The sequence below is a fragment of the Microcaecilia unicolor genome, chromosome 5 (assembly GCF_901765095.1).
Source record: "Microcaecilia unicolor chromosome 5, aMicUni1.1, whole genome shotgun sequence".
Taxonomy (NCBI): Eukaryota; Metazoa; Chordata; class Amphibia; order Gymnophiona; family Siphonopidae; genus Microcaecilia; species Microcaecilia unicolor.
This window is the reverse complement of record NC_044035.1, coordinates 234,817,499-234,840,406: the sequence shown is the minus strand read 5'-3', so window position 1 is coordinate 234,840,406 and position 22,908 is coordinate 234,817,499.

Here is a 22,908-nt window from a genome sequence, read left to right as displayed (position 1 = left end):
CAAGTATCTGGATTCATCTGCTGCTGATGCTAAGGAATGATAAACTATGTTTCTTACCTGATAATTTTCTTTCCTTTAGTCACAACAGATGAATGCCGGGCCCCATCCTATTTTGTTGGTGGTAATCCTCTGTGACTTTTATTCCTTGTCTCCTTATTGCAGCTTTGTTTAATTTTTAGGTTGTGTGTTGGATTTTGCCTTACTTATTTACAGTTCTGGATTGATCCTTTTCCTGTGGGGGAGGAGAAATGTTATAATTCTGTTTCCTTCTGCTTTGTTATGAGAAATACTGACTGATCAGGGAGCATTCCGTCTCATAAGGCAGTGCAATTCAGTGCTCTCTATTTCCACCTGCTGGTAGATGGACACAACCCACAAGTATCTGGATTCATCTGCTGTGACTAAAGGAAAGAAAATTATCAGGTAAGAAACATAATTTTTTGATTGCTATTTTCAAAACCCATTTTAAAAGCATTAATCTAGATGAGCTGGAACGGGGGACTGGGAGGGGATTGAGAGGGTATGTGAGGGAGAGGGGAGTTGTTATTCTGTTATTTAAAAAGGAACTTGCTGCAGGGGGGAGGGGAACCAAAGTAGGGGGGAAGAGGGGGAAAGTTGGGGTGTTTGGGGAGAAAGATGTTTAATTGGTTCTTTCTATGAAAACACTTGTATGGATTTAATCTTACAATGATATAAGTTGTTTACATATAATGTGACCATATGAATATATCTTCAATACAAATGTTGAAACATAAAGCGTTATTCTATGCAGCTTGTCTGCAGTGTGTCCAAATCACAAGGGGACTTTGTTGGGGGTGGGATTTGGGCATTCTCAAAATTTGGATGTCTTTCAGTCATAATGGAACAAAGCAAAAACGTCCAGGAGTGTAAATTTTAAGGGGTTTCAACTTTAGCTTCAGAACGTTTAGTACAGGAACAGTGTTGGGCAGACTTTTACAGTCTGTGCCCTGAGAAAGGCAGGAACAAATCAAACTCAGGTATGCATATAAAGTATTACATACCATGTAAAGCGAGTTTATCTTGTTGGGCAGACTGGATCGACCGTTCAGGTCTTTATCTGCTGTCATTTACTATGTCCAGGGTGAGCAGAGAAAAAGGACAGACACTGGATGGTGGGGGAGAGAAAGGGGGAAGATGCTGGATGGAAGGGGGAGCAGAAGAAAAGGGCAGATGTTGGATGGAAGTAGGGATAGAAAGAGGGGGCAAAGAAAGAAGGCAGACGCTGGATGGAGGGGGAGCAGTGAAAGTGGGCAGATGCTGGATGGAAGATTATTGATACTGTGAAACATCTTACTCCTACTCAATCATACCATGACTCTTGTTCTTCAGTTTTAATTTGATCTTTGACAGATATGGTTAGTCCTGTTTTAAGGAAAATTATGAATACATTTCTATCTGAAGGAAGCTTGACTGTGAGTCTGAAGTTTGCCACTGTGAAACCTTTATTGAAAAAGGGTCATCTTGATTTGGAACAACCTGAAAATTATAGATCAATTTTAGTATTGCCGTTTTTGGCAAAAGTAATAGAAAAGGAGGTTTTAAAACAGTTGCAGGATTTTGTCGATAATAGGCAGGTACTGAATACTTTTCAATATGGTTTCAGACAAAATCATAGCATAGAATTATTGTTGCTATCCTTGGTAGGTGAATTACGATTAGGGATAGTTGACAAATGTTCCATTTTACCTGGTAACTTTAGACATAACTTCGGCTTTTGATATGGTCAATCTCAGTATCCTTTTACAAAAATTGCATGAAATAGGAATATGTGAAAAAGTATTGTTATGATTTGAATCGTATTTGTATAACAGATCGTTTCTTGTAAAAATTGGTGAACATGTTTCAGGAAGATACTGGGCAAATCATGGTGTACCGCAGGGATCTGCATTGTCAGCACTTCTTTTTAATGTTTACATGGCATCATTAAGTGAAGTTTTTCAGAATTTAGGGTTAGCATATAGAATGTATGCTGACGATATCCAGGTTTTTTTCCCTATAACTAATAATGTGGATGATCTTTCAAAAATGTTAACTACATATTTAGATGCAATTACTGAATAGATGGAACACCACAAATTGTCTGAATTTTACTAAAACAGAAATGATGTATATAAGTTGAAGTACTGACTTTTCACTGCCTTGATCCCTAAAATATCGAGGCACGAAAATGAAAATTAAAGTAACTCTTCAAAATTTAGGAGTAATGCTGGATTCAGAATTATCCTTTCAGAATCAAGTAGATTACATTATTTCAACACGTTTTCATGAACTTCATACTCTCAGTAAATTGAAAAGTCTGATTCCATTGTGTGATTTTCGAAGTCTTGTAGAGTCTTTTAATATCTAGGTTGGATTATTGCAATTCTCTGAACCTTGGAATGTCAAAATGCAGTGGTGCGTTTGCTAACTGGATAGAAAAAGTCAGAATATGTTATGTTGACCTTAAAAAGTCTTCATTGGTTACCTATAAAGTTTCAGATATTATTTAAAATGATGGTATTAATCCATCAACGAGTGTACGGTATAAAGTCTCAATATTTTAATTACAGTCTGACCATGTATTGACCAAATCGAGCTCTTCATTCAGAAATGGCACACAAAAATGACCCTTCTCTATTGCAGGTGCAGAATTGTGGAATAATTTACCTGGTTACTTAAGATTATGCCCTAGCCAGCAATAATTTAAGGAAAATTTAAAGAGTTTTTATTTTGTACAGGCATTTATGGAAATTTAATCCTTGGACTGCCCTACAGCCCTTTGCAGTGTATAATACTGGGGGTGTGGATTATAATCTGGTGTTTTGTGATATTAAATATCTTGACAAGCGTTGTGTGTAACGAATGCTTGTCAAGATATTTAAATGCTCCATCAATCAATACGTAATTGAGCACTCATCGATTGACCCCTGAGGAATGCGTTTTAGCCGAAACACGGACCGTGTTGGGTCCTAATAAAGGTTTCTTTTGGAACATCTTACCTTGATGTGGTGACTGATCACTTGATATTGGGTCCTTTCCACCCAATTACTGTTGTAGTCAGTTGGGTATGCCATCTAGAATGTAAGTACACTTACCTATCTTTCTCATTACAGACCATCAGTCACTGTTCCAGACAGCTGTGATCTGTACTCATGCTGGTTTTATGACTGCGTTTTCAGCATAACCCTGCATAATCTGTCATGTCAGATGTTGTGCTGACGTCCTCCACTGCTATGTTACCCCTGAGAAGACAGATGGGCAGGACCTAGGGTTGCCAACTTCTTGACAACAAAAACCCAACACTTGCCCTGAAAATCCAACACCTGCCCTGCTCCATGCCCCTCCCTTGCCCTGACCTGCCTCTCATCCCACCCCCATGCCCACCCCAAGTCTCTTGCAATACCTACTGTTGCACCCTACCCCACCCTCTACAACCAACTGTCCGTACTAAGGTTGAAATCTCAGGAGAAAATACTGCCACATGCACATTCTGTGAGTATTTCACAAACTTTGCATAACAGAAACAGAGCTCCAGTAACCAAACCCTGTATAAAACAGACACATTCCAGAACTATATAGAAATCTGTCACAATAAAGCAGCAATAATATCCAGGACTCAACAGCAACAACCCTACCTTTAAAATGGCAGCATTCTAGAATACCAAAATACTTTCTGCTGAAAAAACAGAACAAGTCAGACTCCATACATTCTATTTTATGGCTCCTTTTATTTGCAACTCTCTTCATTTACATATCCATGTCATCTTTCCTTTAAAAATTGTAAAGCAGGGAAATCCAAATGAGGAAACAGTAGTTTGCAAGAGACACAAAGCAGTCCACAAAAGCAGTACACATGTCTTCTGTTCTAAAAAGGATTTTATTTCCACCACTTCAAAGTCAAGCAGCCATAGTACCTCACTACTGTCATGTCTGTGGCCGTGACCCCTCTCAGACTCACCTTATTTCCGGCGGTCAGCTTCTGAGCTGGCTCCTGTCTGTTCTTCCTGAGTTAGTTCTTTCTCTGTCTCTGTGTGCTGGCTGCTTCCAGCATGGCTCTGATTATTTCACTATACTGAAACTGAACATGGCCAAGACCGAGCTCATTGTCTTTCCACCCAAACCCACTTCTCCTCTCCCTCCATTCTCTATTTCAGTCGATAACACCCTCATCCTCCCCGTCTCATCTGCCCGCAACCTCGGAGTCATCTTCGACTCCTCCCTCTCCTTCTCTGCCCATATCCAGCAGACAGCCAAGACCTGTCGCTTCTTTCTCTATAACATCAGCAAAATTCGCCCTTTCCTCTCTAAGCACACCACCCGAACTCTCATCCACTCTCTCATTACCTCTTGCCTTGACTACTGCAACCTACTCCTCATTGGCCTCCCACTTAACCATCTATCCCCCCTTCAATCCGTTCAGAACTCTGCTGCGCGTCTTATCTTCCGCCTAGACCGATATGCTCATATCACCCCTCTCCTCAAGTCACTTCACTGGCTTCGGATCAGCTACCGCATACAGTTCAAGCTTCTCCTACTAACCTACAAATGCACTCAATTTGCAGCCCCTCACTACCTCTCTACCCTCATCTCCCCTTACGCTCCTACCCGTAACCTCCGCTCACAGGACAAATCCCTCCTCTCAGTACCCTTCACCACCACCGCCAACTCCAGACTCTGCCCTTTCTGCCTCGCCTCACCCTATGCTTGGAATAAACTCCCTGAGCCCATACACCAAGCCCCCTCCCTACCCATCTTCAAATCCTTGCTCTACTACTACTAACTAACATTTCTAAAGCGCTACTAGGGTTACGCAGCGCTGTACAATTTAAACATAGAAGGACAGTCCCTGCTCAAAGAGCTTACAATCAAAGCCCACCTCTTCAATGTCGCTTTCAGCACCTAACCATTGTACCTCTATCCAGGAAATATAGACTGCCTCAATCTTGATTTACTGCACTTTTTGTCCTTTAGATTGTAAGCTCCTTTGAGCAGGGACTGTCCTTCTTTGTTAATTGTACAGTGCTGCGCAACCCTGGTAGCGCTTTAGAAATGTTAAATAGTAGTAGTAGTAGTATACTGCACCTGTGTGTGCTTCAGTGTGCTTTCTGCCTGTGTTTTGGTTTGTGTTCCTCTTGCCCTCTGGTGGCCAGACCTGGTGGCTGCATTGGATTGTCTGTGTGCTGTTTCCAGTTCCAGACTTCAGCCTAGTCCAGTCCGGATCTTCCAGCCTACCAGACTTGCTTGGCTTGTTTGAGCCTGCACAGCACTCATAGCTGCCTTGTGATTGCTGCATCTGCATCTCAGCTGCTGCTGGGATTATTAGCCATTTGGAAACTCTCTGCTTTGCCTTTGCATCGCCTAAGGCCCTGGTATGTTGGGGTGCTGGTGCACTTCTGCCCAGTCCAGTTTATAATCTGTATTCTTGCCTGATTCTAGTTAGTCTTTGTGTAGCTTCTTGTACTGTTTTGCTTGTTTCCCTGTCTTGTTTCTTGTTTGTATGTCTTTGTCTAGTTCTAGGTGTCTGTGTTTCTTGTTCAGTGGCTGCCTGGCAGCTTTTAGTCCTGTCCCTTATCTATCAGTGTTTGTTCCCTGTTTCAGTGGCTGCTTGCAGCTTTCAGTTCAGTCCCTGTGTGTATCCTGCTGGGGTCCAGTTCCGGCCCTGTCCGGCAAGTCCTGCCAGCCACCTGCACCCAGGGGCTTAACTCCTGGGGAAGGGCGGTTAAGTGCAGGTGAAGTCTAGCCGTCCCTGTCAGAGTTCTGTCTTAGTCCTGTGTGGGGTGGTTTTGCTTGCCACTGCCGCTCCTCGTCAGTGGTCCAAGGGCTCACGAACCTAGTTCCTGCTTGGAAAATGTGACAGAATGCAAAGGCCATGAGCTCGGCAAGATCACCCTACCTGCTGGGCATCCAGCCTAGAACTTCTGCTCTGGTTTCCCTTGTGAAGTTCGGGTCTGGTTTTATTATTGTTCCTGATCTTCTCATGACACTTGAGGAATATCGGAGAAAACTTTTGTCTGATCCACTCTTGAAGAAGCGACCTGAAGCTTCAGCGGAGAGGAAGTGTATCCAGCAGCTTGTGCTCGTGGAGAACCCTGTTTCAGCCATTGTTCCTAGGACCCCGCTCTGGGAATATCACCATATACTTGTCTCCGACCCCACTCTGCGGGATACTTGGGAAGCTGCCATCGAAAGAAAGCGTAATACGAATCCCAAGGTCCAGGCGTACCATCAGTCCATCCTGAGGGACGCTCTCAGCCGAATTGTTCCGGAGTCCAAGCCAAGTTCCAACTCCAGTCAAGCCACTGAGCCCATGCTAAGTTCCACTTCCAGCCAATCTCTGATTCATGTCCGAGCAGCGCTTCTAACCGAGCCTCCGATCCCAGTTCAAGTGGCGCGTCCACTCAAGCCTCGGAGTCCAGTCTGAGTGACGCTTCTAACCGAGCCTCCGATTCCAGTCCAGGTGGCGCTTCGAACCGAGCCTCCAATCCCAGGTCAAGTGACGCTCCCACTCAAGCCTCGGAGTCCAGTCCAAGTTGCACTTGGAACCGAGCCTCCGATTCTAGTCCAAGTGATGCTTCCATTCAAGCCTCTCAGTCCAGTTCGAGTGGTGCTTCTAACTGAGCCTTCGATTCCTGTTCAAGTGGCACTCCTAGCCGAGCCTTTGCTGAGTTTGAGTTCCAGCCAAGATGATGCTGAGTCCACTCCGAGTTTGAGTTCCGGCCAAGATGATGCTGAGTCCACTCCGAGTTTGAAGTCCAGCCAAGATGACGCTGAGTCCAAGTCAAATTTCAGTTCCAGCCAAGTTGCTCAGTCCCAGTCGAGTTCAAGTTCCAGTCCTGCTAACCATGGTCCAGTTTTGAAGCTCCTTCGTAGGTTTCACCATTGTTACCCATGGAAACCTGAAAGCTCCTGTGGGGACACGGGAGCCTTGAGGAGGAGGTACTGTCACGTTTGTGGCTGTGACCCCTCTCAGACTCACCTTATTTCTGGCAGTCAGCTTCTGAGCTGGCTCCTGTCTGTTCTTCCTGAGTTAGTTCGGTCTCTGTCTCTGTGTGCTGGCTGCTTCCAGCATGGCTCTGATTACTTCAGTATACTGCACCTGTGTGTGCTTCAGTATGCTTTCTGCCTGTGTTTTGGTTTGTGTTCCTCTTGCCCTCTGGTGGCCAGACCTGGTGGCTGCATTGGATTGTCTGTGTACTGTTTCCCATTCCAGACTTCAGCCAGGTCCAGTCCAGATCTTCTGGCCTGCCAGACTTGCTTGGCTTGTTTGAGCCTGCACAGCACCCATAGCTGCCTTGTGATTGCTGCAGCTGAATCTCAGCTGCTGCTGGGATTATTAGCCATTTGGAAACTCTCTGCTTTGCCTTTGCATCGCCTAAGGCCCTGGTATGTTGGGGTGCTGGTGCACTTCTGCCTAGTCCAGTTTATAGTCTGTATTCTTGCCTGATTCTAGTTAGTCTTTGTGTAGCTTCTTGCACTGTTTTGCTTGTTTCCCTGTCTTGTTTCTTGTTTGTATTTCTTTGTCTAGTTCTAGGTTGTCTGTGTTTCTTGTTCAGTGGCTGCCTGGCAGCTTTTAGTTCTGTCCCTTATCTATCAGTGTTTGTTCCCTGTTTCAGTGGCTGCTTGCAGTTTTCAGTTCAGTCCCTGTGTGTATCCTTTTTGAAATTTTGTAATTAATTTGTACACTGCTTAGATCTGCTTGTTAGCCCAGGCAGTTTAGAAAGTGTTAATAAACTATAAACTATAACTTCTACAGAACCCTACACAGAAACTAAGCACTACCAGAATAACTCACAGAAACTACATGCTAGCAGAATACCACACTTGGTCACACACGCAAACACAGACAGGCCCATAGGCGGGGGGCTAAAGAGGGGTAGGGCTGGGTAAGGATAGGATGGTATGGGGCATGGTAAGTTAAAATCCTTGGGGTGGGGAGGATGACACCTGTGTCAGCATTAAATGAACAGTGGGGCACTTTTAAACACAACAGGGAAGAACCCTTTCACTGTGTCGTTCTGATGCAGTGACACCAGCTGCCTTCACTCCGCCTATCCCCCCCCCCCCCAGTACCTCTGTTACTGATAGTAAAATTCACACTGAATACACTCCAGAGAATTATGTGCTAAAAAATCAAAACAATGCACCAAAAATAATACAACTTGTTAAACAGAATAGTATTATATCATGCGAAGGTACAGTCCAGCATCTTTCTGTTAGACGTGTGAACAGTAGTGATCAGCAGCACAGTAACAAAAATCATATGGTTACTGGCAATTATAAAATGAGGTTTGCCTATCACCTATCAATATTTTTGGTAGGTTGCCAAATGAACACTAGGCTTCCAGTCTGCTGGCTTTTCGTTTATTATTGAGCCAAGAAACATGTTTAGAATATGCATTATCTGTTATAGCTGTAAGTAATGGTAAGATCAGCAGTGTGAGAACCAGGGAAGCCAGGGTTCAAATCCTGAGAACCAGGGAAGCCAGGGTTCAAATCCTACTGCTATGTGGACTTCACTTAGGAGCCCTTTTACAAAGGTGCGGTAGGCTCTATGTGCATGCAGCACACACCAAACGAGACTACCTCCAGGCTAGTGTGCCCCCCAGTGGTAATTTCAGATTTGGCGTGTGCCCATACTACCGGGATAAATTATTTTTTATTTCTTTACATCTGTGGCGTTTCCTGTTTTAATTGACAGTTGGCGTGCGCCGACTGTTCACCGCACATGTAGCGTTTGAGCCCTTACTGCTAGATCAATGGGTGGTGTTAAGGGCTCAGGCCATAAATAAGCATGCGTGATTTCAATTTTACTGCAGGCCCTTTTCCCGGCCCATTAAAAAAAAAGCCCTTTTTCCCAGACGCTGTAAAAATCTGGACTGGCGTGCACCACAAACACATGCCCACACTGCCGCAGCCCACTTTTTGCCACAGTTTAGTAAAAGGACCACTTGACTTCACTGCCTTAGGTACAAGCTTATGTATACCCTCCAAGGACAGAGAAATACCTACTATACCTGAAAGTAACTCACCTTGACCTACTAGTGAGAAAGGCGAGAACTAAATCCAAATCCAAAATCCATTACAAGGCATATCATAAACCAATACAAAACCCTACAAATGTTACTCAAGAAACTGCCCCAATCACAAAACTAGTGCCTTAAAATCTACTTCTATATTATATGGGCAGGGTCAGATTAAACAATTGTTAAACTTTGCACATACTTTGTTTTCATGTGTTTTGGGGGCCACAGACAAATTGTGTGGAATGCTGCTGTTGCTGGCCCTCATCTCGAAAACATATGTTAAGCCTCTGTCAACTGAGAGCTAGAAGAGGAGTGTAAGACCCCAGGCGAGGGTTATTGGGGTGACCCTTGGAATAATTTAGCCAAACAAGATATATAATTGCAAAAGTAAATGTTTTATTCACCTGAGCCCTGGGACCTGTACCTCCCAGGCCAGGAACCTCAGATGCAACAGTTTCTCTGGTTTACAGTCTTGTGTAGGCCTCTGGCTAGCAGGCAAGCAGTCTGTGGCTGGTGGGGGTGGCCCTGCCCTAACACAGCCTTTAAGTTCTCAGGTCTTCTGAGACAGAGGTCTGGCTCCAGTCAGACCTCAGAAGTCTTCACAAAACAAAGTTGGCTTACCTCAGCTAGGTCACAACAGCTAAATGCTTTCAGTAAAGGCATAAACTTGGGCTTCAGTTCTTCCTTCCCTGGGCCTCCTTAACCTTAATCAGGCCTTATCTTTTAAACTCCCAGGTATTGACTCCGCCCCTCCTAGCTCACTTCCTCCCAGGCAGGATCAGTGCTCTTAAGGTGGCCCAGGCTAGTTAGAGGGGCAGTGGTCTATAAACCCCCTCTTAAGGGGCTAGAGATGAGAACAACAGAGACAGAGAAATTTAGAAGAAAGGAGGAAAAAGGAGGAACAGGCATCCTTGGCTTGAGCAATCATCCGGACATCTGAAGTTGTATTTCACTTTGGATTTTCTTCTGATTTGAGCTGCTTAAGGAAGCCCTTACATTTAACCCCTGATGCAGGCATTTAGCCAAAACATGAGCCATGTCAGGTCCAATAATAAAATTTGCTTCCTCTGATCCAAGGCTCCGTTTCTTATTCCCATCTGGGCCCACTACACTGCATTTCTGCTGCTGTTTGATTTGTGTTATTGATTCCTTCTGGTCTATTTTTTTCAGAAGTCAACATAGTTTTACAGAAATGTCTAGAAGGTAGAAGGATGGGTAATATATCTGGACATTTTTCTGAGTTTAAAACTCTCTACCTATAGTTCTCTAGTTCCTTCCTCCCCACCCCCACCCATAAGTGATCCTGCCCTGTCTGCTTCCGTTGTAACTAGCTGAGTTTCTGTGCTGTAGAAGTGAAGTTCCTGCATATGGTGGGAGGCAGAAAATAAATGAACCCCCTTCAAAAATGACCCAATACATTTCTATGGGAGAAGCAGTACCTACAGAATTAGAAATGACAAAAAGAACATGAAGTGATGTTGATGATACTTTTGATTCTTCCTCTCTTTTCCTCCCTGTTTTTGAATGATAAAGATAAGAAGATAGATTATTTTTATGGACTGGTTTTGGAAGGGAGGAGAAACAGTAGGAGACAACATACAAAAATAGGTGACAGGAACAATCAGAATCTCTTTCAGAGAAGAAGAGGAAAAGGACAAAGGAGAGGACTTCAAAAGTAATTTCTATTTTAAGTCCTCTCATGGTTAATATCTCAGATGTCACACTTACCAAACAGGAATAAGTCTTAGAAAAAGGGTCTTTATTATACTCCCACAGCACAGTATAATGCGATAAAAACCAGAGTTGACCTATTCAGATTTACTGAAAATTGAAAATTACTGAATTCTTTTCAGCTTGTACTAGTGCTAATCTTGATTTGTCATATGTAGAAAAAAAAAAGAATCTAAGTTGATAGCACCTGGCCCTCCTAACCCTATTATGCAGACATTAAAACAAGTTATTTTTAAAAGACATAGAAGAACTGGAGAGAAAAAAAATAGGAAGTTTTACAGTTTGAGAGATTGTGAAATCGTAAGAACAGGAAAGAGATCACAGTGAAACAAGCAAAGGGGGCGTTCTTGTCAATTAATTGATCATGAAAATTATAGATATCTCTGAAAGGTCCAAAAGCCAACCACAGAGATACAAGTAAAGGTTACAAGATTATTGATAGAATGTAGAATTTTCTTAACACAACCGCCTCTGGGCGAGTCTCCTGCTCTCAAATTATCTCCAGTGATTTCTAGGTTACTGGGGCCACACTCCCAGTGGTCCCACAGTTCCCAGAAAGCACTCACAGACCCAACACAAAAGCCACCAGGATTCTTTGTCAGTCCAGACAGCAGAGGCAATAAACTGAAAATTGTTTATTGTCTTAAAAATATTGAACAATGAACAAAAAAGGTGCAAACAGCAAACAAAACAATAACAGGTAACTGAAATATGGATCAATTATAACACTAACTAAACATTTTGTTTACTTTCTAAAAAGTACCTGGGAAGATCAGGACATATAACTGTTCACAGGGTCTCTTTTCTTCCTGGTTAAAACTGGGGAGAAAGCCAATACAATTTAAATGAAATTGAGCTCCTGGGTCAATTAGAGTCGAAAACAACAATCTTGGAAAGTATACTGCAGACTGCCTTTCCAAAAGGCTTAAAGGTTCTGCAGCAGCTTTGAACATAAACATGCACCACCTGCTGGTCAAACTAGAGAAATGCACTTCTCAAATAATTAAGGCAATTTTACAGGCTTAAAACACACTGTTCTGTCACACCAATTTTTTATTAAAAAAGCTCATAGGATGGATCGAGTTACACAGTTGTTGATAAGTTTACATTGGTTACTGGTAGAGGTCAGGATCAAGTTTAAACTTTATATGTTGGTTTTTAATATACTTTATGGTTATGGCCCTCTATACTTGACCACCTTGATAGACCCTTTTTCTAAATTACCGCCAGGTAACCCCCTGCAGTGATAATTTTTGAAAAATTCTGGCAGTAATGTGCGCTAGGTGCGGAACTGCCACCCACGGCCAAGGTGGGGCGGTAGTAGTTCTGGGTTGACATATGGCAACCCTTTAGTATAAGAGCCCCTTAACGCATAAATGCAAGATGCCATACACATGGGTGGGGCATAGGCAAGCTCCCATTTGCACATGCAACTTACAGCATATAGTAAGTTACGCACTAAAGTGCCACATTTAGGCATGTGCATAGACGCCTGTTATTCACATGGAGGTCCTTTTAACAAGCTGCGGGAAAAAGAGCCCTGCGCTGCTGGCAGGGGCCATTTTTCCCGTGCGCCAGGGCCCTTTTTACCACAGCAGGTAAAAAGACCTCAGGCACACATGGCCATGCAGTAAGGTAACTCTTATCACATGGCCATGTGACAGGGAGCCCTTACCACCACCCATTGAGATGGCGAGAAGGGCTCCTGCGCTAAACCGGCGGTAACTGGGCAGTGCGCGGCAATGCCCGATTACCACCGGGTTATCACCGTATAAGCCATTTCCGGGGACACCTCTCTACTTTTTACCCTGGAAATGGTGTGCACTTGGGGCGGGGCTACTGCTGGTGGCTGCGTTGGGCCAGCAGTAGTCCTGAAAGAGCGAGCAGTAAGTCCATGGGCTTACCGCCGCTCTGTAAAAGGACCCCATGGTGTAAATGGGTGTGCCTAACTGTAGGCATGTAGATGCGAATTTACACCACTATTCTATAATGAAATCTTATTCCCAAATGCCTTTATAAAATTAGTGCTGAGCATGCTGCATCCACTGTTCTCTCTAAACTGAGAGCGAGTCCTCCACCTACAGTCCTGCTAGTGGCGGGAGCTGTTTCACTTTCACATTTCCAATAGTGAGGGACAGGCAAACTCTGCAGGACTTCAGGCAGTGGCATTCCTTGGTCAGCTGCCACCCGGGGCGGATTGCGGCTGCTCACCCCCTCTCTCCCAGGTGCAGCATTGTCCATCCGTCCCCCCAGGGTACAGCACAACACTCCCCCCCCCGGTTGCAGCGTCCCCCCCCCCCCCCCCCCCGTGCATCCCCTCCAAGCCCCCCCCCCCCTCCTCCGGGTGCATTCTTCTTGTCTGCTGGGAGCAGCTGCGTGGCTGTTGGCTCCGCTGGTTCCCTGCTCCCTCTGCCCCGGAAGAGGAAGTAACAGCAGAGGGAGCAGGGAACCAGCAGAGCTGACAGCCACGCGCGGCTGCTCTCTGCACCCTACCTGCAGCGTGCACCCCACCCCCACTGCCCCACCCTCAGTACTCCACTGACTCCAGGGAATCTGCCTGCTCTTAGTGATAGAAAACAAAATGTTGAAGCACCACCCCCACTGGCAGCAATGCAGTTGGAGGACTCCCGTTCAGCTTAGAGGGAACAGTGGCTGCATCTAGGTGCCTAACTTTGTCATCCATTATAGAATTGTCCCCATATGGTCTAGAAGTGTGTTTTTATTTTTTATTGTATAAGTATTGCATGTGTCTTAGGTAGGCTTGCAGAAGTGATTACAATAATTTCCTGAAAATGTTTTACCTTCCACAGATATATTTCTTATCAGCTATTTAATCAGGAGCGCTTTTCATCATGGAGTCAAAGAACACAAGCCTATATTATCAATGCCAGAGACTCCAGGGTAGGACAAGATAATGAGAGATAAATTGTATTTTGCTAGAGCAGCCTCAGTGAAGCTTCAGGAGATGTACTAGGAAAAGATGAGGACTTACAAAATTTACACCTCAGATCTTACTGAGGATCATGATCGATGACAATATTTTAACGTGCTTTATGAGGTTCTTTAAAGGTATACGGTCTTTCTTTCATTAACAGTGCATTCTCTTTGCGGAGGTCTCTGAGTGCCAGAGTTTGCCTGTCAAGAGCATTAAATTCTATTATAATGCGATGTGATTGAATACTGCCCTATGATTGGCTGCACCACTTTAATTTAGCACAGAGTATGCGCCTGCATGCACCTGCATTGGGTTGTATGCCTTGCTTCATATTATGAAAAAAATCTATGATTGACGAAAAATGAAAATGAAAAATATGCTGTCTTAAGGTAAGAAAAACAAAAGGCAATTTGAAACATAACACTCTGGGGACATGATTTGCTACAGCTTTTCTCCCAGCCTGTGCCAATAGGGAAAAAAACTTGCCAATCAAGCCCTATAATATAACCACTTATGTGTAAGATTTGGAAATACCCTGTAATCCATATAAATGTAATGAAATCATACATCACATATTCAGAATATAGCTAAACCCGACAAGTCTGCTAGTTAACTTACTCTCTCTCTCTCTCTCTCTCTCTCTCTCACTCTCTCTCTCTCTCTCTCTCTCTCTATATATATATATACCTCCCTGAGCCCATGCCTTCAATCTTGATAGAAGAAATAATCTTACATTTCTGAAATAAAATACAACTCTTATAACAGAATCAGGACAGCAAAGATCTTGTTTCCCATTCTGATGACAATTTTATATCCTCTCATTCTTTTTTTTTCATCCTTCCCTCCTCTAGTTCCTGGAGCTAAAAGAAAATGAACCACAGTGTCAAACATGAGTATCTGCTCTGTTGTCCCTGCGTTGCTGGGGGATGGAAAAGTGTAAAATATGATGGAAGAGGTTACTGTTTCTCTAAGGAATGGTCTGACAGCCCCAGGCTGGAGAATGTGTCTCTCTCCCAAAGACTCTGTCACCCTGGTTACCATGGAGACCATGAGGATCGATTAGATGCCAGCTGATCCCAACCTCATAAAAAACCAGGCAGCAGATGGAAACCAGGCCTCAAGTCCTGTCTCCAGAGAGAGAAAGCAAGAGAGAGAGGGAGGGAAGGGCAGGAGAGACAGTGCCATCAGAGAAAGGAAGGGCAGGACAGTCAGGAAGGAGAGGGTAGGATGGTGCTTGAGAAACAGAGACAGACAGACCAACCATGCAGTTACAGGAATGGCATGGCACTGAGTTCAGGAGAGATAAAGGCAGACAGAAACTGCAGCCAAGTGGAAAAGAGGGCAGAGAGCCATAGTCAGACAATGCAGTCTGAACACTGGAGGACAGACAGAGAGACATCCTTGAAGAGACAGATAAGTGAGGGCACAAGTAGACACTTAGGAGAAACCCATACCAAGCTTTTTTATACTGTAGGTGAAAGGAAGGGATTTAGGATTTAGCTCACACCAAATTCAGCAGTAGCTCTAGGTAAGTTACATTCAGATATATTAGGCATTTCCTGTCCCTGCAGGGCTTGCACTCTAAGGGGGTCTTTTACTAAGGTGCACTAACGGATTTAGCGCACACTAACAATTAGTGCACGCTAAATGCTAAGATACCCATTATATTCCTATGGGCGTCTTATCATTTAGCACACACTGAATCTGTTAGCGCACCTTAGTAAAAGGACCCCTAAGTTTGTAGCTGAGGCAATGAAGATTTGAGTGGCTTGTCTAAAATCACAAGGAGCAACAATGGGATTTGAATCTGGCTTCTCTGGTTTACATTCCATTGTTCTAAGCATTAGGCCCTTTCCGTAGATTGCACCAGTTCAATCAATGTTGTTGCTATTATTAGATTTTTAACCCTCAGATTTCAAGGGTTAGGAACCTAGACAGTCTTGTCGTTGGCCCCTGCATAATTTATTTATTGGGATTTATTAACTGTCTTTTTGAAGAGATTCACTCAAGGCGGTGTTCAGCAGGTACAATTTATTTATTTATTTATAACATTTATATCCCACAATATTCCCGCCCATGGGCAGGCTCAGTAGTGGCGTACAGTAGTTAATAAGCAAACCATAACACAATAGCACAAAGTACAGTGGACAGGGTCACAGGAGGGAGAAAGAGATGACTGATGAGGGGAGAGGAAGAGAGGGTGGGTGATTGGGTATCACAGAGTGAGCTGTGGGCTAAAAGGCTGCGGCTCCTGCAGTACTCGTGGCAAATGCTTTACCAAAAAGGAAGGTCTTGAGACGCTTCTTAAAGGTCGGGTGATCCGAAGTGATGTTGATCTCACGAGGCAGCCCGTTCCACAGTTGAGTGCTGAGATAAGGAAAAGAGGAGCCATAGATGGCCTTATATTTAAGGCCAAGGGAAGCAGGGTAATGGGCAGTGAGGTATGAGCGGGCCGATCTGCGGGAGTTCCTGGGCGGTAGGTTAACAAGAGGGTCCATGTAGGAAGGGGCATCTCCATAGATAATTTTGTGCACCAATGCACAGGTCTTGAACGCGATGCGGTCCTTCACAGGAAGCCAGTGCAGCCGCTCACGCAATGGTCTCGAGCTTTCAAATCTGGATTTCCCATAGACGAGCCAGGCAGCTGTATTCTGGGCCGTTTGCAAAACTTACAATTTTGTTAACGTCATAACAATAGTAAGATAACCAAGGGTGAATATAAATACAATAACTGAGGTAAACTTGAAAACAGTAAATTGAAACCTAATAATAGAACTACTGTGAAACAGTATCTAACATTTAACAGCACTGGAATTCAAATACCAGAGATATAATACAATGTTAGCATAATATTAATGATACCTAATAAGCATGAGTTAGAACATTTAACTAACATAGATATGATGATAAAGATTTTCTACAATATGGCTGAGGGACCAGAACAGATATCTGATGGAAACAAGATGCGTGGTACAGAGTCAGTTGGGATAATTTGTTGGTTGGCTAAACACAAGGCAAGTTCTTTGTATAGTTAGGCAAGAGATAAGGAACTGATCTAAGTTACAGTGTGGCAAGCTAGTCCAGGTACAGAGTGAGTGTATAGTGGTTCCCATACCTGGTCCTGGAGGCACCCCAGCCAGTCAGGTTTTCAGGATACCCACAATGAATATTTATGAGAGAGATTTGCATGCACAGCATCCGCTGCATGCAAATCTATCTCATGAATATTCATTGTGGATATACTGAAAACCTGACTGACTGGGGTGCCTTCAGGACCAGGTTTGGGAACCATGTATAAAGGCTTGGGAGAAGAGCCAGGCTTCACCTGGTTCCTGAGGTAATACTCTGGGGTAGTGAGATATATTTATTTTTTATTTATTTTATTTATTTGCATTTGTATCCCACATTTTCCCACCTATTTGCAGACTCAATGTGGCTTACATAGTATTGTAAATATAGTTATTCCAATATATCAAGTACAGTTAGTATTGTGTAGAGATTAATTAAGGGAAGAAAGAAGAAGGGAGGGATATATTAGGGTAAATATAGAAGGTGGGCTTTCATAACTGAATGGGTTGGTGAAGTGGATTAGTGAGGCTATCGGTTCTCATTGTAGGCCTTGTTGAAGAAGTATGTCTTCAGAGATTTGCGAAAGATGGTTGTGTCATCGATTGTTTTCAGGTCTGTGGGTAATGCATTCCATAACTGCGTGCTCATGTAAGAGAAGGTGGTGGCGTGCATCAGCTTGTATTTTAGTCCTTTACAGCTGGGGAAGTGCAGGTTGCGAAATTTGCGAGATGATCTTGTGGCGTTTCTGGGGGGTAGGTCCACGAGGTTTAGCATGTAGGTTGGGGCGTCTGCGTGAATGATTTTGTGTACAATCGTGCAGATCTTGAATGCGTTCCTTAAGTGGGAGCCAGTGAAGTTTCTCTCTTAAGGGTTTTGCACTTTCATATTTAGCTTTTCCAAATATGAGTCTGGCAGCAGTGTTCTGGGCAGTTTGGAGGTTTTTGATAGTCTGTTCTTTGCAGCCAGCGTACAGTGCGTTGCAGTAGTCCAGATGACTTATTACCATTGACTGTACCAGGGTACAAAAGATGTATCTCGGGAAGAAAGCTTTTACTCTTTTGAGTTTCCACATGGAGTAGAACATCTTTTTCGTATTGTTTTTCACGTGGGCATCAAGAGTGAGGTTTCGATCAATGGTGACTCCAAGAATTTTCAAGTTTTGTGAGACAGGAAGAGAACAGTATGGTGTGATTATGGTGGAGAAGTTTTTTTGTGTTATATTGTGAGGTAAGTACAAGACATTGTGTTTTTTCTGCATTAAGTTTTATATATATATATATATATATATATATATATATATGAAGAAAGAGAGCAGGAAAGTGCAGAATACAAAAGAGGTGAAGGAGACAAAGATAGATGAGAAAATAAGGTGAGGGGGACAAGAGAGGAAGAGAGGGACAGAGGAAAAGAAAACAAAGAGAAAGTTTTCATTAAATCTTGAAAACAATTGCTATTAAATCAGTATCCCCAGTCTGCTCTCACCACTATCTCTACTCAACTATTCCCCACCAATTCCTTTCCTCCTGATTATAAGAACATAAGAATAGCCATACTGGGTCAGACTAATGGTCCATCTAGCTCAATATTCTTCTTCCAACAGTGATTAATCCAAGTAATAAGTACCTGGCAGAATCCCAGATAGTAGCAAGATTCCATGCTACCGATCCCAGTAAAAGTAGTGGCTTCCCCCATGTCTGTCTCAATAGCAGACTATGGACTTTTCCTACAGGCACTTTTCCAAACCTTTTTTTAAACCTGTATGCTAACTGCTGTAACCACAGCAAATCCCAGAGCTCAACTACTGGCTGAGTGAAAAAATGTTTCCTCCTATTCGTTTTTAAAAGTATTTCCACGTAACATCATTGAATATCCTCTAGTCTTTGTACTTTTTGAAAGAGTAAAAAATCTATTCACTTTTTATCTTTATTTCTATTTATTGCAAAGTGGGTACAAGACAAGAAATGTTGTTATGAGTAGACTATCTAAAACACACTTGCTAATTTGGGGCCCTGTTTACTAAGGTGCGCTTGCATTTTTAGCATGCGCTGAAAATTAGCACATGCTAACACTAGAGACACCCATAGGAATATATGGGTGTTTCTAGTGTTAGCGTGCGCTAATTTTTAGTACCTGGATTCTATATATGGTGCCGAGATTTCAGTTCTGATATTTGCACGTGGATTAAAGATCCATATGCAAATTGATTAGCCTGCAAGCCAATTAACTGCAATTAATTGATGTTAATAATCAATTATAGCAGTTAATTGGCAATCAGTTTTAAAGCTCTCCAGTAAAGTAGTTTTAAATATAACTCAGTATGCCGCTCTTACAGAATGCCACACTCACATTACTAAGAACCAGTTATTGATATTGGCATCTAAAGAATCATCTACATTCGATTGACTGACTCCACTTTTTTGTTTTACCCCTTGTGTCTGCTACATTTAGGCATCTCTGTTTATGCCAGGTCTATGGCAGAAATGAATGGGAGAAGTTAAAAGTACACTAGTGTTCAATAAGGTCACTCGGAAGCCCAAGTGTTCATGCAGAATAGGCAAACATCTGACTACCAATTTGCACATGCAACTTACAGAATAAAGTCAGTTGCGTGCATAACTTGGGGGCTGATGCATTGAGCCTGCCATGAGTGGGAAAGTGCGGGGTACACATGTAACAAAACAAAAAAAAAGCTTACATTTTTTGCCAGCCTCTATGCCAGCCTCAAATGTCATACCCAGCTCCATCACAGCAGTATGCAGGTCCCTGGAGCAGTTTTTAGTGGGTACTGCAGTGCACTTCAGGCAGGCGGACCAGGCCCATCCCCCCCTACCTGTTACACTTGTGGTGGTAAATGGGAGCCCTCCAAAACCCACCCAAAACTCACTGTACCTGTTATGGTATAAGCCAATCATCAGAATTAAATGTGTAGCATGATGTTGTGTTGGATCAGATACATATATATACACCAATATATTTGTGCAGCTTTTAAAAATATATTTTTGACACTGCAGCAGAGAAAATAGTTTCATTTGAAGCCCCTCTCTCCCTATCCCTTTTTCTGGGAACTTCTGATAGCAGGGATAGTCAATTACAAACACTTAACAAAGACAAAAGAGAGATATATAACTCTCTCTGCCCTCCCACCTAAAAAGACTGAACAAAAGCTTGACTAAGGTGGGTACCTGGACGCTCATCAGGACATCTCTGAAAACCAAAGACCCAAGAGACAGAGAGTCTGGAGAAGCCATTGAAGACAAAGAACTCAGAGGAAAAGCATAAACAGGACATTTGCTTGTCAAAGGTATACCTGCCCCTCCCATCATCTATCAGACAAATGGACGCCAGGACATCTGCAGAAAGAAGGACTTATAATGTGGTCATGTGAACAGACTACATTAACCATAATGCCTTGCAAAATATCCAGGACATGCACACACCATGCTTCTCTGCTAACATTATAAAAGGCCTGGAAACAGCCCAGCTCGCTCTCTTGGAACCTGCCTCCTCTTGGGACCTGCTGCTCTCTTTGGGGTCTGCAGATGCCTTGCTCCTGATCTGCAGTCCACCTGCCTCATGGCTCTTCAATGGACCACAAAATGCTTTGCAACAGACTGCTTTGTAAGTTATAACTTTTGATCTAGACCTGCTACTCTACTTTGCCTTACTTAAGCACAGATTATCCAGTAAAGATCTCTTAAACCTACCGCTCGTGTGCAATTGTATATTAAATCAACCTTTTTGAAGCTAAAAATACGGTCTCTTTGTGTTCTGAGTATGTGGTATCTTTTATATATACTTAATTTATTTAATTTATTGCAATTATCACCTTTGGTGATTGGTGGAGAAATTAATATCCTAAAACTTATAAATACAGCACCTGCTCTTAAATTATAAACAGTAGCGAGTGCTCTAGAGCTCTTTCCCCCAAGATACATCATTTCTTGTAACATACCCACATCTAGGTGCCCCCCTTTACCCTTTAAGGGCTATGGTAGTGTTGTACAGTTATGGGTAGTGGGTTTTGGGGGCTCAGCACCCAAGATAAGGGAGTTATGCACCATGGAAGCAATTTATGAAGTCCACTGCAGTGCCCCCAGGTCATGTGAAGGGGACCAGTGCACTACAAATGCTGGCTCCTCCCACGACCAAAGGGCTTGGATTTGGTCGTTTTTGAGATGGACATTCTCGGTTTCCATTATGACCGAAAACCAGGGTCTACCATCTCAACATTAGGTCGACCATCTCTAAGGTCGACCTAAATGTTGAGATTTGGGCATCCCTGGCCATATTATCGAAACGAAAGATAGACGCCCATCTTGTTTCGATAATACAGGATGCCCCGCCCTTCGTGGGGACATCCTCAGACATGGACGCCCTTAGAGATGGGCGTCCCCTTTTGAAAATGCCCCTCACAGTAATTTTCATTTGCTGCACATCCAATTTCAACAAAATTTTTAACAAGGCATTTTGTACAGGTGTGCTGAAAAATGATTCTGCGCACGCCCAAAACACGCGTCTACACTACTGCAGGACATTTTTCAGTGTGCCATTGTAAAAGGGTCCCTGTATGTCTTTATTCACTTTTACTTTGTACATCTAACTTAAGTATTCTTTTTACAACTCTAATCAATGTCTTCCATTTAACTATATTATATTGACTTCTCTAGACTAAGATATGTACCACCAAATATATCGGTCTCATCACAATAACAGTGATGATTGATAACATCTTTAACAGAAAATATTATTAAATCCATTAACAAAAATCACAAATTATAGTGGAACCTACCCACGTTGCTGGCCATACCTTAATGGACTATAACCTAGAATTGCAGGCATATAAAAGTGCATGTTTGTTGGCAAAAAGGGAGCATCTTCTCTCAGTTATTTAGTTCCTTCCAGCACCCAGCAATTGTTTTTTGCTGATCAGCACTTAATGGCTGATCCTGGCACAGACAATAAATTAACTTGTTCCTCTTTGTTTAGTCATGATTTTGCTCAGGGATTTGCAGACAAAGGGGCTCTTTTACAAAGGTATGCTGAAAAATGGCCTGCGGTAGTGCAGACGCATTTTTTGGGTGCACGCAGAATCAATTTTCAGCGCACCTGTAAAAAAATGCCTTTTTAAAATTTTTGACAAAAATGGACGTGCGGCAAAATGAAAATTGCCGCGCATCCATTTTGGGTCTGAGACCTTACCGCTAGCCATTGACCTAATGGTAAAGTCTCACGTGGTAACCTGGCAGTAATGACCTACGCACATCAAATGCCACTTGATGTTATGATGGGAAATGTGAGCCCTTGTGCCCCGACTGAGCACGGCGAAGATGGAGTGACACCGCACTCGGTCAGGCAGCCAGACAACCCCTAGCTTCACCTGCGAAGCGACCGCCATTCCCTGAGAGTTGAGCCCCCAGGTGCAGGCAGCCACCAGGACTTCTGGAACCGGCGGGGTTGCACGGCCACCGACCCAACAGGCGAGAGTAAACACAGTCCAGGAACAAAGGGGTCAGCAATGCAGCGAGTAATCAGGAAACAGTCCGAGGTCTGGGCAGGCAGCAACACAACGCGAAGTCAAGAAACAATCCAAGGTCTGGTACACAGGAAACACTGGAACAAAGTAGCTGTCCAGGAACACAGGAAGAGAACCACGACCTCTATGCAGCAGAAGCCGAAGCATGGAAGGACTGGAAGCAGGGCTTTAAATAGTACAGGAATTAGGCTCAACCATGTGCAGCTGTTCCAAGATGGCTGCCCCCATCAGAGGAGATGCTCAACGCCCAAATATGGGCTTCCTTCCTGAAGCAGCTCAGCTCCAAGATGGCTGCCACCACCTGAGATGCCCATCACCAAGATGGCCGCCCTAACCTGGAGATACCCACATCCAAGATGGCCGCCGCATCCTCGAATGTCCATACCCTGCGCAAGCAGACTGCACCTCTGGAGGAGTGTAGCAGAGCGTAACACTTGACACACGTCCAATATGCGCATCCAAAAAAAAAAAAAAAAAATTCGAACGCGCATATTGGACATACACCAAAAATGAAATTACAGCAAGATCCACATGGTAGCCAGGCAGTAACTCAATTTTGGCATGCGTTGGGCTTGCGTAGATGTCTACACGGCTTAGTAAAAGGGCCCCTAAGTGAC